This window comes from Lactuca sativa, chromosome 7 (assembly GCF_002870075.4).
Source record: "Lactuca sativa cultivar Salinas chromosome 7, Lsat_Salinas_v11, whole genome shotgun sequence".
Classification (NCBI taxonomy): domain Eukaryota; kingdom Viridiplantae; phylum Streptophyta; class Magnoliopsida; order Asterales; family Asteraceae; genus Lactuca; species Lactuca sativa.
In genome coordinates, this window is record NC_056629.2 from 166,353,309 (window position 1) to 166,367,962 (window position 14,654).

Genomic DNA, 14,654 nt, shown 5'->3' on the forward strand with positions numbered 1-14,654 from the left:
GTACGTTGGGCGTACAAGGCAAAAACTTAAACCCTAATTTTTAGGGTTTGAAACCTATTTAAGCATCCTTATCTCATTGGGATCCCTTCATTCACCAACCTCCAACCCTCTTCTCGTCCCTAGCAAACCCTAATCTCCATTTGTGTTGTTTTAAGCTCATTTTTAATGTTTTTGTCCATTGTGGAAGGAAGGAAGTCATTGGAAAGCAAGGAAGGAGCTCCAAGCTTCATAGATCTGAGTTTTACACCGCATGAGCAACCTCTAGAAGGTATAAATTTCTAAACTTGTTGATTATCTCATTAGATCTTACTAGATGTGAAGTTTTGTGCTTTTTGGTCCCATAATCATGGTCCTTTTGGGTATGACTGTATGAGCTACACCAGATCAAATGAGTTGTCATTTTGGACGTTTAAGAGTGTCTAGAGTGATAAAAATTGGATCTTTGTCCTTCTTTTCCTTCGATGCAAAGGTTATGATGTCTTAATGGATTAATAAGTTAAGGTTCTAGCTTTTGGACCTTTCCAAGCCATGAAAGTCATAAAGATGGAAACTTTATGACTTAGAACGATGTTATGGGTCTAGATCTAAGTTTGGACAAGAGGTCTTGACGAAATAAGCTCTTAATATAAGGATTTGGATTCAGACGCGGTACGTTGCGCGTATTGGGTTTAAGTCCTGTGATTTTGGATGGATTGTGGCTACACCTAGCGTAGTAGTTTAGTACGTAGGGCGTACTCATCCAGGTTGACCTTCCCTTGACCCATTGACTTTCTGACTTTGACCTTTGACCTGGGGTTTGACCAAGTTTGACTTAGGGCATTTTTGAGTATTTTGAGATGTGATTTGAGTTTAGGTCACTGTAACGTCCCATTTTCACAATCTAAAATTTTTCATTTTTATTAAGATAAAACTTTCCAATTTATAAATCCATTATTAAGAAAACCGTTTATTCCAAATTACATTTATTTAAAATCAGAGTTTTATAGAAAACGTTGAATCCTCAATGCTGCTAATACGTGTGTACAGTCCCACTTTCGCCTTCCCATAGATACCAATGATACCTGAAACAATAAACAACTGGATAAGCATAAAGCTTAGTGAGTTTTCCCTAAAATACCACCACGCAAACGGATAACATATACGGTCAAACATGTCAGGTCCAATCAACCATCGGGTTGGAATACCTCAAGCCCAATCAACCTCCGGGTCCAGTCATCTTCTGGATGGAATAACCTAGGTTGGAATGCCAATATACAATGGGTCCAATCAGTCATCGGGCTGGAATACCCAGGGTTTTTTGGCCTACCGCCTCGACCCTATTGCTCTTCCTAAGCCTTAGTGCCTACGGCTTACAGCCGGCCCGCACCGGTTATCTTGGCCTACAACACAAAGTAGGACTGCCTCAACCCAAACCAAACACAAAATTGTCAACATATAAACAATCAGGATCAAGTAGGAACATAATACAGGCAAACAACAATCATACAGTTCACTACCGCCTACTAGTCCTCTCACAACATACAATCCCGCTACCAGCTAACCCCCATAGAATGTGTAACCATAAGTAACCAGAGGTGAGATAGCCACCCGAACATACGATCCTACTCTATAGCCACAACCAAACAAGGAATAGGAAAAAGATCTTAGACCAAGAGTTATCAGGCTATCCTACATGACCACAGACAATACCTAAGGGCACTCCATATAGGGCCGGCCCGTGGGCATGGGCAAGCTGGGCGACCGCCCCGGGCCCCCAAATGCCAAAGGCCCCCATATTATACTTGTTTTATTGGTTATATACTATCAACCCATTAATTTTAAGCCCATTGGACTATTTTTTCACAGCCCAGTACTCTAATCAGCATGTATCCAAAAGACGGAGCGGGAGGGAGCGAGACGTAGACCTGGCGTGCGTCCGACTTCCAAGGCATCGTAACTATTCAACAATTGATTTCATATGGAAAATCCAAACGACGTCTTCTCGAAAGCAACGATTATCCTTCTTCTGTTTCTTATTCACGATTTCAAGTGAATCCGATTTCTTATCCTTCTTTTTATTGTTTTTGAATTCGTCCACAACCACAACACTTTAATAGAATCTGAATTGAAATTCAGTGAATCGAACGATTACTTTAGAATCGCGAGTCTGATTGCTTCTCCGGTTCTCCTTGGATTTCTTGAATTCACAGTCGCTGTCTCACTTGGATTTCTCTCTCAATCGCCTGAAGTTTGAAGTTTCAATCTTTTAGAATGGAGGGTTAGAGAATAAATTGATTTATGATAATCTGATTGTAAATCTCTGTAAGTTCTAGCATTCTTGAAAATTTTAATTCTTTTCTAAAATTCGATTTTTTATGGAGTTGTGCAAGTTAGAGACAAAATCAAATTTTAATTTGGTTAAGTTAGAGACGATTCTTGAACTTCATTTGCTTAATTTGGATTTCTGAATGTTAATCTTCTTAATTTGGATTTCTCTGTCTTTCTAAACTCAGAATTTTATGTTGTATTGGGATAGCATACATATTGTGCATGATATGGTGATGGAATAAGACAATTCATAGGTGGATAAAAGGCGGGGAGGAGAGAAATTAGAGTGATGGTAATGTTGTTTCCAAGAAAAGAGTAAAGCCCCATTTTAAAGGGGGTTAAGTCTTCTTCTTTGAGTTGGATAACTACTTTTGCTGCATAATCCCAATTTCCTTTAAAGACCTTGCTTTTAACATCATTTAGTTAGATTCAATAAAAATTAAAAACCCATACAACTACATAACTCTAAACCCAGAAATATGATGATCATACATATTCAAAACCATGATTTACTTTGTAATGTAAAGAAATCTTTCAAGTTTCATAACATCAAAAGTGGATGAGAACTTTGTTAACACATACATTGCTTGATCGCTATAAATTAACAAATGCTTGATCGCTATAAATTAACAAACACTTTATTTAATTGTATATCAATATCTAAAGAGATTAATAAAATTTTAATTAATAAAGTTACTTTTTATTGATAATAATTTTTAGGTGTTATCCTATTTTATCCAAGAAAAAATTGCATGAAGGGCCCCATTTTTTATTTTGCCCCGGGCCTCATAATGTCTTGGACCGGCCCTGACTCCATAGATGATAACCAACAAGCACAGATAACATACAATTCTATAGATTATTACCACAAAGCAACATACTCAATACCAGGAGATAGATTTAACAGATCACTACATCATAGCAATATACTTGATACCAGAACACATATCTAACAGATCACCACAACATAGTAGCATACTCAATATAAGAACACAGATCTAACAGATCACTACATTATAGCAGCCTACTCAATACCAGAACACAGATTTAATAGATCACTACAACATAGCAGCATACTCAATATCAACGATCCAAAGAATGCATGGTCGTATATACTCAAAGGTGAGATAGTCACCCGGACATATGACCTTATTCTAGAACCACAACTAATCAAGGAACAGGTAAGAGAGCTTGGATCAAGAGTCTTCGGTCTATCCTACATGACAATATACAGTCCCTAAGGTATCCTTCTACTAACAGATAACCAAAACTAGTGGGCCAACATTTGTACCTTCGACCCACGGGTACAGTGAGGCAAAACTCACCTCGATATGTGTGTAGGTAACCACTGTAGCAATCAAAAAATCTACTAGCTTCAACTCACTTCCAATCACCTACAAGAAGATGCTTGAGTCAATACCCAATCACAGGTCATAGTTGTAACGCCTGTAGATCCGAGCTAGTCAATTTAGAGATAATAGGGGTCGAAAATGACTTTTCGACAAAAGATTATTTAGAATAAATAATCTTAACCAAGTTTTATAATATGTCTCAAGGGTTCCGTACATATAAATAACGTCGAAATCCGAGTTATAACGAAGAGGTTATGACCCGTCGAAGTTTTACAGCAAAAACCGGCACGACACCGGGAGACGTAAATAGTGAATTTTTGATAAAGGACTTTTTAGCCTTATCGATCCAAATAAAAGTTGTAGTATATGTTAAACCGATAACATACAAAAAAATAACGCCCAAATCTGACTTCGTATAAGGAAGTTATGAATTTTCTAAGATTTGGCATAGCAGTACACGACCCGAAAACTCAAATTTTAGTTCGAGCGGTTTTTGGCCTACGCGACCTAAATGAGAATTGAAGATCTCATTAATAGGAACTCAACGGTAAAAAGACGGACGAAAACAGAGTCTGTATGTAGAAGTTATGAATTTTATGCGGACATTTAACAGTATAATCTCCTCGTACTGTTAAATTTAAGATCGGTCGAGAATTAGCCAACGCAGTCAAAATGAAAGTTGTAGATCTTATTTTTACCTACGTGTGGATATAAAGAACGTCAAAAACGGAGGTCGTATGTGAAAGTTACGGATTTTAGAAGTCAGAAGTGTGCTGTGCGAAAATGGATGATGTGGCACAATCTTGGCCATTGTTTTCTCCCCAAGTCTTGCCACTAGATGGTGACATGTGGCACCAAGTTCAACCATTTTCACCCTATAAATAGAACCTCTCTCACCCTCATTTTCTTCACACCTTTCCCATTCTTTCTTCTTTTTACTCTCTCTCTAGAACCTTTCTCTAGCCCCGAAACCCCCCGAAAAGCCTAGGGAACCTCCCTAGCACGAGGCGGAAGCCCCGAAGTGCTCGACAGATCCGAGAGGAAGAGTTTTTCGGCTCGGGAACGCTGCTCCAAGCAAAGCCCGGTTTTCTATAAAACTCGCTGTAAGTGAGCTACGCCTACGCTATTTTTAATATATCGTTTATTTAATTATAGTAACGTTATTAGGAACTTATAATAAGTACTTGGGCTATTGTTATGTGTTATATAAGTATTTTTTAATGCTTATATAATAGTAATAATAGCTAGACTATTAATTAGTCTCGACAAATAATAGACTAAACTCTAGTGGTAATAATACTAGGTTTCATCGAAGGAAATTATTTTTAAGAAGCGAAGCGTTGTCTGAGTTCGGAATCACCACCTTTTCAAGTGAGTGCATAGTCCTTTCATGAACATGATTTTAATACAAGTACCGATTGAAGTATTAAATATATGTTTATGTGCGAATTATTTGATGTTTCCTGAGATACTTGTTAAAGAACATACCTGATTATATATGCTGATTTAGGATAAAGAGTAAACCTAAATTAATTATGAGGAATATTGGGTAGTGTTTTCTTACGAGTACGAGTGAATTATACTCAGAGAATAAAACCTTAGTATATGTCATTGATCCGGGAGCATGGATTAGACATAGTCATTGTCCCTAGTCCGAGAGCATGGATTAGGCATAATCATTCATCATTAATCCGAGAGTATGGATTAGTCATTCGTCCCTAGTCCGAGAGTATGGACTAGGTAAAGTCGTTCATTTCTGATCCGAGAGTATAGATTAGGTAAAACGGCTAATCTTAGGTCCGAGAGTATGGATAGTCTCGTTGTGAGGATCGACGGAGTGGGATAAGAGTTGTTTATATATATATGGTGAAATTGTATATTTTGTGAGTTTGAAACTATATATATATGGTATAACATTGTAGGATTGAAATCCCTATGTACTCACCAGGTTTCCCAACCTGACTCACTCAGTTTATTTATATCACAGGTGTTGATATGAAGTCACATTACACTGAGAGATTAAGGAGATATAAATCACTAGTGATAATGAATGTAAGTTCTGTTTATGCTTATGTTTATGTATTGACGATGACATCCCAAATGTTTAAAAATGAATAAAAATACATTTCTTCGAAAGTGATTTGATAACGTATTTATCATGTTTTACTGGGAACAAATTCCACAACATTTTTATTAAAACAGGTACTCTGGTTTTTATAAAACATAAACAAAATCGGTCTTTTCTGGCCGTGAAAATGGAGATGTCACAATAGTCACTTGTAACAGTGAGTACCTTACAGGAAATGGCGATTAGGGTTTCACATAAAATGATGATTAGGTTAAGTAAGAACACTTAACCCATTGAGGACTTAATCATCTAAGGGTGGGACTGATTAAGGTTTGACTTAGTCATTCTCGGGTGTAATAATAATCCAATCAATAGCCCATATACGCGCCCAATCATTGTCCATAATAGAGCTCCCCGATTCTAGGGTTTTCCACATGAAATCACAACTACGGTTAGTGTTCCACACTAAACTCCTTAAGGGCTTAATTCGGTAACTCCAATATTGCATTAAGTTAATTATAGGACATTATTAAGTACTACTTAAAGTTCAATTAACAGTTTTTATGCAGGTCCCAACAAAACTACAAAACTAGGATTTTCTTGACATTAGCTTTTTCTAAACCTTAATTAAGGTTTCCAACCCCAAACTCATGCCTCTTGTACTAAAGTTAGATGTTTAGGTAATTAAATATAAATCGAGAACCACCCACTGCCACCTCGGGGCAGTGGTGATCGGCGGCGGTCCATGGCAGCAACCACCATTTTAATGGCGGGAGTTATAATTTTTAGGTCCAAACACCATCCAAAGCCTGTCGGTTTACACAGAAAGTTAATCTAACACCTACACATGCACACAACCACCCGAGGTGGCGGCTGGTGGTGGTAGAACGACGACAGCCACCATATCGGCTGCCATGGTGGGTGCTTCTACGATTTCTGGCCAACAAACACACACACACGCGACATCGACTGAAACATGCACCCATACATATGAAAACACACACAACATAGCCATGCTCGTGGTAGCAGGCAGTGGTCGGAAGAATGATATCAAAACGTGACAGCCGTCGGAGCGGCGGTGGCGACGAAACGCGATGAATGACAGAAGAACAAAGAGTGGAAGGGTTACGCCATTACCAGAGAGAGAGGGGGAGGGAGGGAGGGAGGGAGAGAGAGGCAACAACGGCCACGGTCTCGTCGATCGCCGCTATCATCGGCAACAACAACGGTGGTTGTCTTCGGTGGTTCACGATGGCGTCAAGGGTATTACGACAGCCGGAGGTGTGGAGTGATAAGGGTGTCGGCGGGTGTAAGTTTTAGGGTTAGGGTTGAGGTGTTGCACTCTTTAACGAGGAATAAGGGAGAGTGGGGGTGACGGGTTTAAGTCCCCGTCCCCAATATCAAACTTTTAACAAATTTTTACACTTCTGTCCCCTCCCTCTCTTTTCCTTTCAATTTAAGTCCATAATTTACTCTATAGCCACCTGCTTCCAAAAATCTATTCAATACTAGCCCATATGTTACAATTTAACTCTCAATATCCGGAAAGTATAACTTTTAACACCCCAAGGTGTACACCTCGCTAAGTTAATACGACTTTAGGGATAAAATAAAATATAAAATACATCTCAGGGTTTTAGGATTTATTATTTATTTATTTTATTTATTTTATTTATTTATTTATTTTATTTTAAATAAAACGTTACACTCACTGTCTGTGTATATGTGACCCATAGAGTTGACGTTTGGAGCGACGTTCTTTCCTGTTGTCTTTTAAGACTATGAGGTGAGTTTTCCTCACTGTACTTACGGGTCGAAGACATCAATTTGGACCCACTAGGTTATGTATCCTGGTATATAGGATATTATTATGTTGTAGTTATTTGTTATATATATAGGATGTTGCTATGTAGTAATGACCTGTAGATCTATCTGTTTGTCTATTGATTGGTTATATGTTTATCTATTGCATATCTCGACATAGTGTGGTTGGGTTGAGGTTGTATTTGTGCTATAAGCCAACAACTCGGGCAATCCAATCAGGAGATTGTGAGCTAGAGTGGCAAGCCAACCAGGAGGTTGTGGACCCAATATGTGATATGTATGGCAATCCAACCAGGAGGTTGTGGACCCAGCATGCAATATGTATATTTGTTTGGTTGTGTGTGGTACTTTGGGGGAACTCGTTAAACTTTGAATTACAGTTTAATTTTATGTTTCATGTACTTCAGATGATCGGGGAAAAAAAAGGCATGATCGTGCACATCCTTGCTATTTTATGATACTAAAAAATTTTGGAATACTCCGATTCGCAATTATTACTTTTGGATTATATATATATATATATATATATATATATATATATATATATATATATATATATATATATATATATATATATATATATGAGTAAGATCAAATGAGAACACCTAAAAGGTTGAGAACGCGAGAACAGATCTGGACCATCTAATTTTTAAGATGTGTGGCTATAATTAATTGTTATTTTTCTAATTATTAATACATTTAAATTTTAATTTTTAAATTAAAGAAAATTATAAAGGCTATTAAGGTAAATAAGCATCACCCTAATTTTGTAAACTCCTATAATTACTCTCTGCCTCTCTATTTCTTGACCTAATCTCATAGAGCATTAAATTGACATCTTCAACATATCACCGTCTGATCCCTACGCCACCATTAGACCTCGCCCCCTGCAACTCGATCTCCAATCGTTCTCCTACAACTCGATTTTAGTTCATCGATATTAATTGGAGATTCTAGACCTGCATCCTTGAATTCGATGAAACAGAAGCGGAAGGGAAGAGAAGATGATGGCGAAGATGTTGAAGATGACCGCATTGAAGAAGAATGGAGAAACAGCAAGAAATACAAAGGGGACGAAGAGAACAGTGGAGCGGGAGGGATTTAAAAAATTAGCGGTTCATGAAAGGAGGATCGAATTCGATATGGAGGATCGAATGAGGTATTATTCACTTGTAGTACCCAGACTTCATCTTAAATTTTCTCATAACTGGCGCGTCTATGATGAATGCGATATAATCGGAATCTTTGACTCATTTGAGATAATTTTTAAGTTCAGTTTTGATTAATAGATGTTTATTAAGTCTTGGCAGTTCAGGTTCATACTCTTACCCGTGTTCTTTTTTTTTTCGCTAGTTAAAAACCATATTTAATTTATATATGTTCTGAGAATCTATGAGGTTTGAAGCATTCTTGATCTATTGCTCTATGATACTTTGTTTATTGCATTTCCCATTTTAGCACTAGAATTCTGATCTTCTGTCTGCTTCTTTGTTCATCTACCCTGATGCATTAATCTTAGATAAATGATTCAGAATTTCGTATGATTTCATTTTCATCCCTTCTTATTGTTCTAACTCTTGTTCATATATTATGAATGTGACCGTTAATTTATCAATATAAATCTAGTTGTAATCTTATATGAATACAATGTCAAATGTCTTATTTTGTAGTTAATCATCAATGAATATAAGTATATTGTAACCGCATGATTTTATACATTAATGATTTATGTTTAGAACAGGTATAATTTAGAGCTTGATGTTTCGAAGAAGGATAACCGTAAAGCATGGAAATGCAGCGCTCTTCGTTTCTATATGTATGATAGCAACAAGAAAATTGGAAGAAAAAGAACAATGTTATAGGAATTTATTTATGATTCACTTTATATTCATTTATGAATATAACTACTGAAAATATAGGAATTTAGATGTACTTTGTATTATGGTAAATGTATTCATGTATGATTAGAGTTGTATTCATTTATAATTGTAATTAGAGACGTATTTATTTGTAATGAAATGATGAATTCTTAAACATTTTTTTATATCAATTCATGAATCAGTCACACGACATTTTCATTTATGAATATGACACTATTTGATAAAATTAAATCATAAAATTAGTAAATTGTTATATATTTTTAGCCAATTGTATACTTAAAAAAAATCATTTTATTGGTAACAATCAATTAGAATCCTAAAAATTTAGGAAAATATCATTTTATTTTATTTTTTGTAATTTAATTAAAAGACAAGTTTACCTATATGCCCTTATATATTGATTGGTTCAGAACTGTTCTTGAATTCTCAACCTTTTAGGTGTTTTCATTTGATCATTTCCATATATATATATATATATATATATATATATATATAGTAGTGTTACATATGAATATGTGTGTGTGTTATTTACACCGGTTTAAAATATATATTGGTCCGATTTTGTCCGAATCGATTCGATTTTGGACTGAACTATATCGCCGGTTCCGGGACTGGTTACAAAAATTTAAAAACTGCCTAGACCAATTCTGGTTTCAGTTCTAACTTCCAAGGAATCTCCGGTTCCAGGTCTTGCAAAATGAAGTGGGTAACCGCCTATGCTCATCCCTACCTTTAACAGTTAGTTTACCTGAGTATAGAAGATAATAACACATCATATACATCATCAAATACACAAAACTTACTTACACTTATCAGCTGACTTTCAATTCAGGTTTATCACTAAGCACGAGAATGGGCTCTGGAATCATGATTAATCCACCTCTGACAGAAGATCTTCAACTGCAGAAATGGTTTCTTTTAACAAAAAATTTATAATTTTATTTGAACTTGTAACTGAAACTAACTGTTACATCTATGCCACAGGTACAGCAAGAACAAAACAGAACTTAAGGAATTACTTCGTAAGAAGACATACAAGGACATTGAGATTTTACCTCCATATCCACAAGAGGAAGACATAGTTCCAATCGCTAAAAACAATCAGAAACTTCAAATAAATATGTAAGTAATAACAATGAATGAAGTCTTAAAAGTAATATTCTTTAAGTTATACTAAACACCATATAATTAAAATCATTTGTTTTCAAACACAATGAAAAACAACATGGATAAGAGGCAACATGTGTTTACCAACCTAATATAGAAGCTTCTCACACACAGCATGTTTAAATTGCTTAAAATCTATTGAAGCAGACGCGACCTAGAAAATCAAATTTCAATCATGTAAAACCGAATTCGAGGCTCAAGTATTGTAAGTGTTTCTTCATTATAAACCAACATTTACTAAAATCAAATATTATAATATTATTAATATTTGATTTTAGTAAATATTTGTTTATAATGAAAAAACACTTACAATACTTGAGCCTCGAATTCGGTTTTACATGATTGACATTTGATTTTCTAGGTCGCGTCTGCTTCAATAGATTTTAAGCAATTTGAACATGTTGTATGTGAGAAGCTTCTATATCAGGTTGGTAAACACATGTTGCCTCTTATCCATGCTATTTTTCATTGTGTTTGAAAACAAATGATGTTAATTGTATGGTGTTTAGTATAACTTAAAGAATATTACTTTTAAGACTTCATTCATTGTTATTACTTACATATTTGAAGTTTGTGATTGTTTTAGCAATAGAAACTATGTCTTCCTCTTATAGATATGGAAGTAAAATCTCAATGTCCTTGTATGCATTCCTTAAGTTCTGTTTTGTTCTTATTGTACCTGTGGTATAGATGTAACAGTTAGTCTCAGTTACAAGTTCAGATAAAATTATAATTTTTTATTAAAAGAAACCATTTCTGCAGGTGTGTCGCAGGTGTGTCGCAGGTGGATTAATCATGATTCCAGAGCCTATTCTCGTGCTTAATGATAGTTGATGAGTGTAAGTAATTTTTGTGTAGTTGATGATGTATATGATGTATTATTATCTTCTATAATCAGGTAAACTAACCGTTAAAGGTAGTCACTTTAACACACATAGCAAATGTTAGTGGTCTCGTCTCACTTATTTGGTCCAGCAAATGACCTTCATTCTTCTCAATTTAGTTCCACAACGAAAGTATGAGAGGTTTTTTTTTCTGTAGGGTAGAAACATCAAATGTCAGATAATAATGTACATTAAATAATAAATCTTTGTGAATGGAGGAGGTGGTTTTTTTTGTACTTACTCTTCATTGACAATGATCACAGTTATTTTTGTTTTCAGATTTGATCCTTGACATCGGTCGGGAAGCATTTGATAACAACACCTCTGACACCTTTACTTGTGGAAAAATATATGTAAGTATTAAAATTAGAATTTACAGTTATTATAGTGGTGAGTTTGAATACTTTCTCTTACATTGGTAAGTTTCAGTTTCAGCATGTTTCTACAATTCACTCAAAGGGGTAAACTGGAACTGACATTGTAAATTAAGATAGTTAGTTATTAAAATTCAGATGCATTGCTAAAAACGTAATGTTGAGAAAAAAAATGAAAACTTGTATAAAGTGGGAGATTCTTTATTTACAGCAAAAAAGAAGAAATATATGCAAAACTGTTAGTTTTCGTAAAAAAAAATAGAATCAAAAATTTGGGTAGAAAGCACATTGTCCATTGCTTCTTTGACAGTAGATGAAAAGAATTTTCGGTTTACAAAAGATAAAAAAATCTGTTTTGTAAACTGGGGTGAAATAAACATGAAAGAAGCAACCAGAAATCGACATGCATAAAAATTAGAAACCTAAATGTTGAATGGAAGTATAAAGCTAATTGTACATTTTTTTTTAGTGAAAGGGTAAAAAAACTAATACTAACAAACAAACATGCATTCATCTGTGGAATAGATAATGTTGAGAAAAGATAAATACCTGGTATGTAAATTACAAAGAAGAAGCAGAAGACGGATAATTTAAATGCGATACATGATGATTTAATTGAGACAATGAAGTAGCTGGGTTTCTTAGAGTGGGTTTCTTGAAGTACGAGTTCAGAAAGTAGATGAAGGTGGCAGCAAGAGAAGGATCTTGGAAATAGGAGAGGCCACGTGTTGTGAAGAGGTGTTGATGTAAATGTATATGGGTTCTAGAAGATATAAAAGGAGGAGACAAATGAAGGCAAAAGGTAAATAAGTTTTAGTAAAATGAAAGTCCAATTTAAGAAAATTAAAAAAAAAAAACTTAAAAGAACCCAAATGTTAAAAAGTGAATGGAGAAAAAAGAAACCAGAATAGCTGATGGCAATTTATATGCATCATTTTTGTGGAGAAATCTAAATCTATAACAGGACAACTTTAAATTTTGATCTTTTAGTTGCAAAAAAATAATAATAGGTCCATAAAGAATAATTAGTAATTTCCTATGCGAGTTATTCATTTGCAATTAATAAGATAAAGATCTGTAATGCACATTAAAATTTTCTTATGTAAATTAGATATCATTTTTATACTAATATATTAGAGGTGTTAATGGGATAGAGGGTGCACCTCCATAGGTCCTAATTTTTTTGGGTCCAAATTTATTATTATTATTATTATTATTATTATTATTATAGCAATAAGAGATTTTTTTTAGTTCATCCTAATCATTTAAATCCTAAAGACCGACTCTGAACAGATACATACATATGAATGTGTTTGCATATTTGGCATGTTTCGATACTTATATATAAACGATATTTTTGGTTTTTCTTGTCTCTGTAAAAGAATTATTTCATTTGATAAGGAATTTTACATTTTCAATTTTCTTGGACTGAGACAGGGCTACATAGAGTTGATCATAGGAAAAAACTTATTCTTTCAAGTACACGCCCACAAAGGGCATGTTCAAAACTATCTGGTAGTGGGTAGCAGTTAGCGGCTAGCGTTTGATTTTGGTGTATTTTGTTGAAAGTTTCTCCATTTAGCTTTTGATTTTGGAATGTTTTGTTTAGACTAAAAGTTAAACGCTCCTATCGCCGAAAGGAACTTTATTTTTTTACAAGCATTTTCCTAAAAACTAGAAGCCGGAAGTTTTTAAAAACTACGTGCTGAACACGTCCAAAAAATCTAATGTTTGCCCTTGTGCTTTGTTAATAGTCACTGCAAAGCATATCCAGATAGGAAATTAAATCCTCTTAAATGGTATAGTGTATTGATCACCAATTGTTGGCTGCAAAGGGATTTTATGAATGAAAACTTCGTTTCCAGCAAAATCTCCAAAGGTTATTTATGCTTATATCTGCTTATATCACGTCCCTGTTTAAATCTTTACAAAAAAATCTGGTGCCATTACATAGCCCCTCTATAGGATTCATGTTTCTCAAAAGAATGATTGGTGATTTATGCTTCAAAATAAGTTTAAGCGGCGGCATGCCATTAGGAGTCAAACTATGCAAAAGATCATCATAATAAACTTGGTCATTTGGATCGAGTGTTTCATCACAACTATTATACTCTACTTCTTCTCCTGGAAATTTCTTTATCATGATATCATTGATTTCGTCAACAAAAATGTTTTTGTAGTTAGAATTGCTTGATTCAAGTTTGAAGGGTTGTTTATTGAATTTACAAATAAATTTGGGTAAACATGTTTAATAAGGACGTTTAAACCATCAACGCTATCATTGGTCTCAACGAACATTTTTAAGGGTATACTTACAAGATCATTGCCTTCTGAATTTTTTTTGACGTCACCTATTATCATAAGAAAATCAGTAAACACTGGATCTAATAACGATATCATGTTTTCTTCTAACAATAACTAAGAAAGGGGTCGTCATAGCGGAGAGTTTGTAAGGCGAAATCTTTTCAGGTCTAGTTCCTTTCCGTAGTACTTGAAGTGTTTGCCTAAAGTCTCCACCAAGAACAACTACTTTCCCTCCAAAAATTTATGTCGAGTCCATATAAGATTCCATAGCAAGTCATTGCACCTTTAATTAATTCTAATTAATTCCAAATTAATTCCGATTAATTCTTATTTAATTATTACTATTTCGATTTAATATAGTAATTATATAATATATTAACAAATCTTTATCTCTCTTTTAGAATCAATCCAATCCATTTCCTGGTTATGAGGGCAACCTAAAATGGACTTTACTTTATTCTTCAACATTATACCAATTTAAGTAGGACCTTAGG

At 34.6% G+C, this 14,654-nt stretch overlaps 1 long non-coding RNA gene across 1 annotated transcript; it reads right to left on the reverse strand.

Moving 5' to 3' along the window:
- Positions 1–9,990: 9,990 nt before the first annotated feature.
- LOC111919075 (uncharacterized) lies at positions 9,991–12,586 on the reverse strand. The gene is made up of 5 exons (XR_002859402.3): positions 12,406–12,586; positions 11,897–11,954; positions 11,724–11,813; positions 11,507–11,633; positions 9,991–10,179 (listed from the first exon to the last, which is right to left on the reverse strand). It is a non-coding gene; the product is annotated as an uncharacterized LOC111919075 (long non-coding RNA).
- Between the last annotated feature and the right edge of the window lie 2,068 nt (positions 12,587–14,654).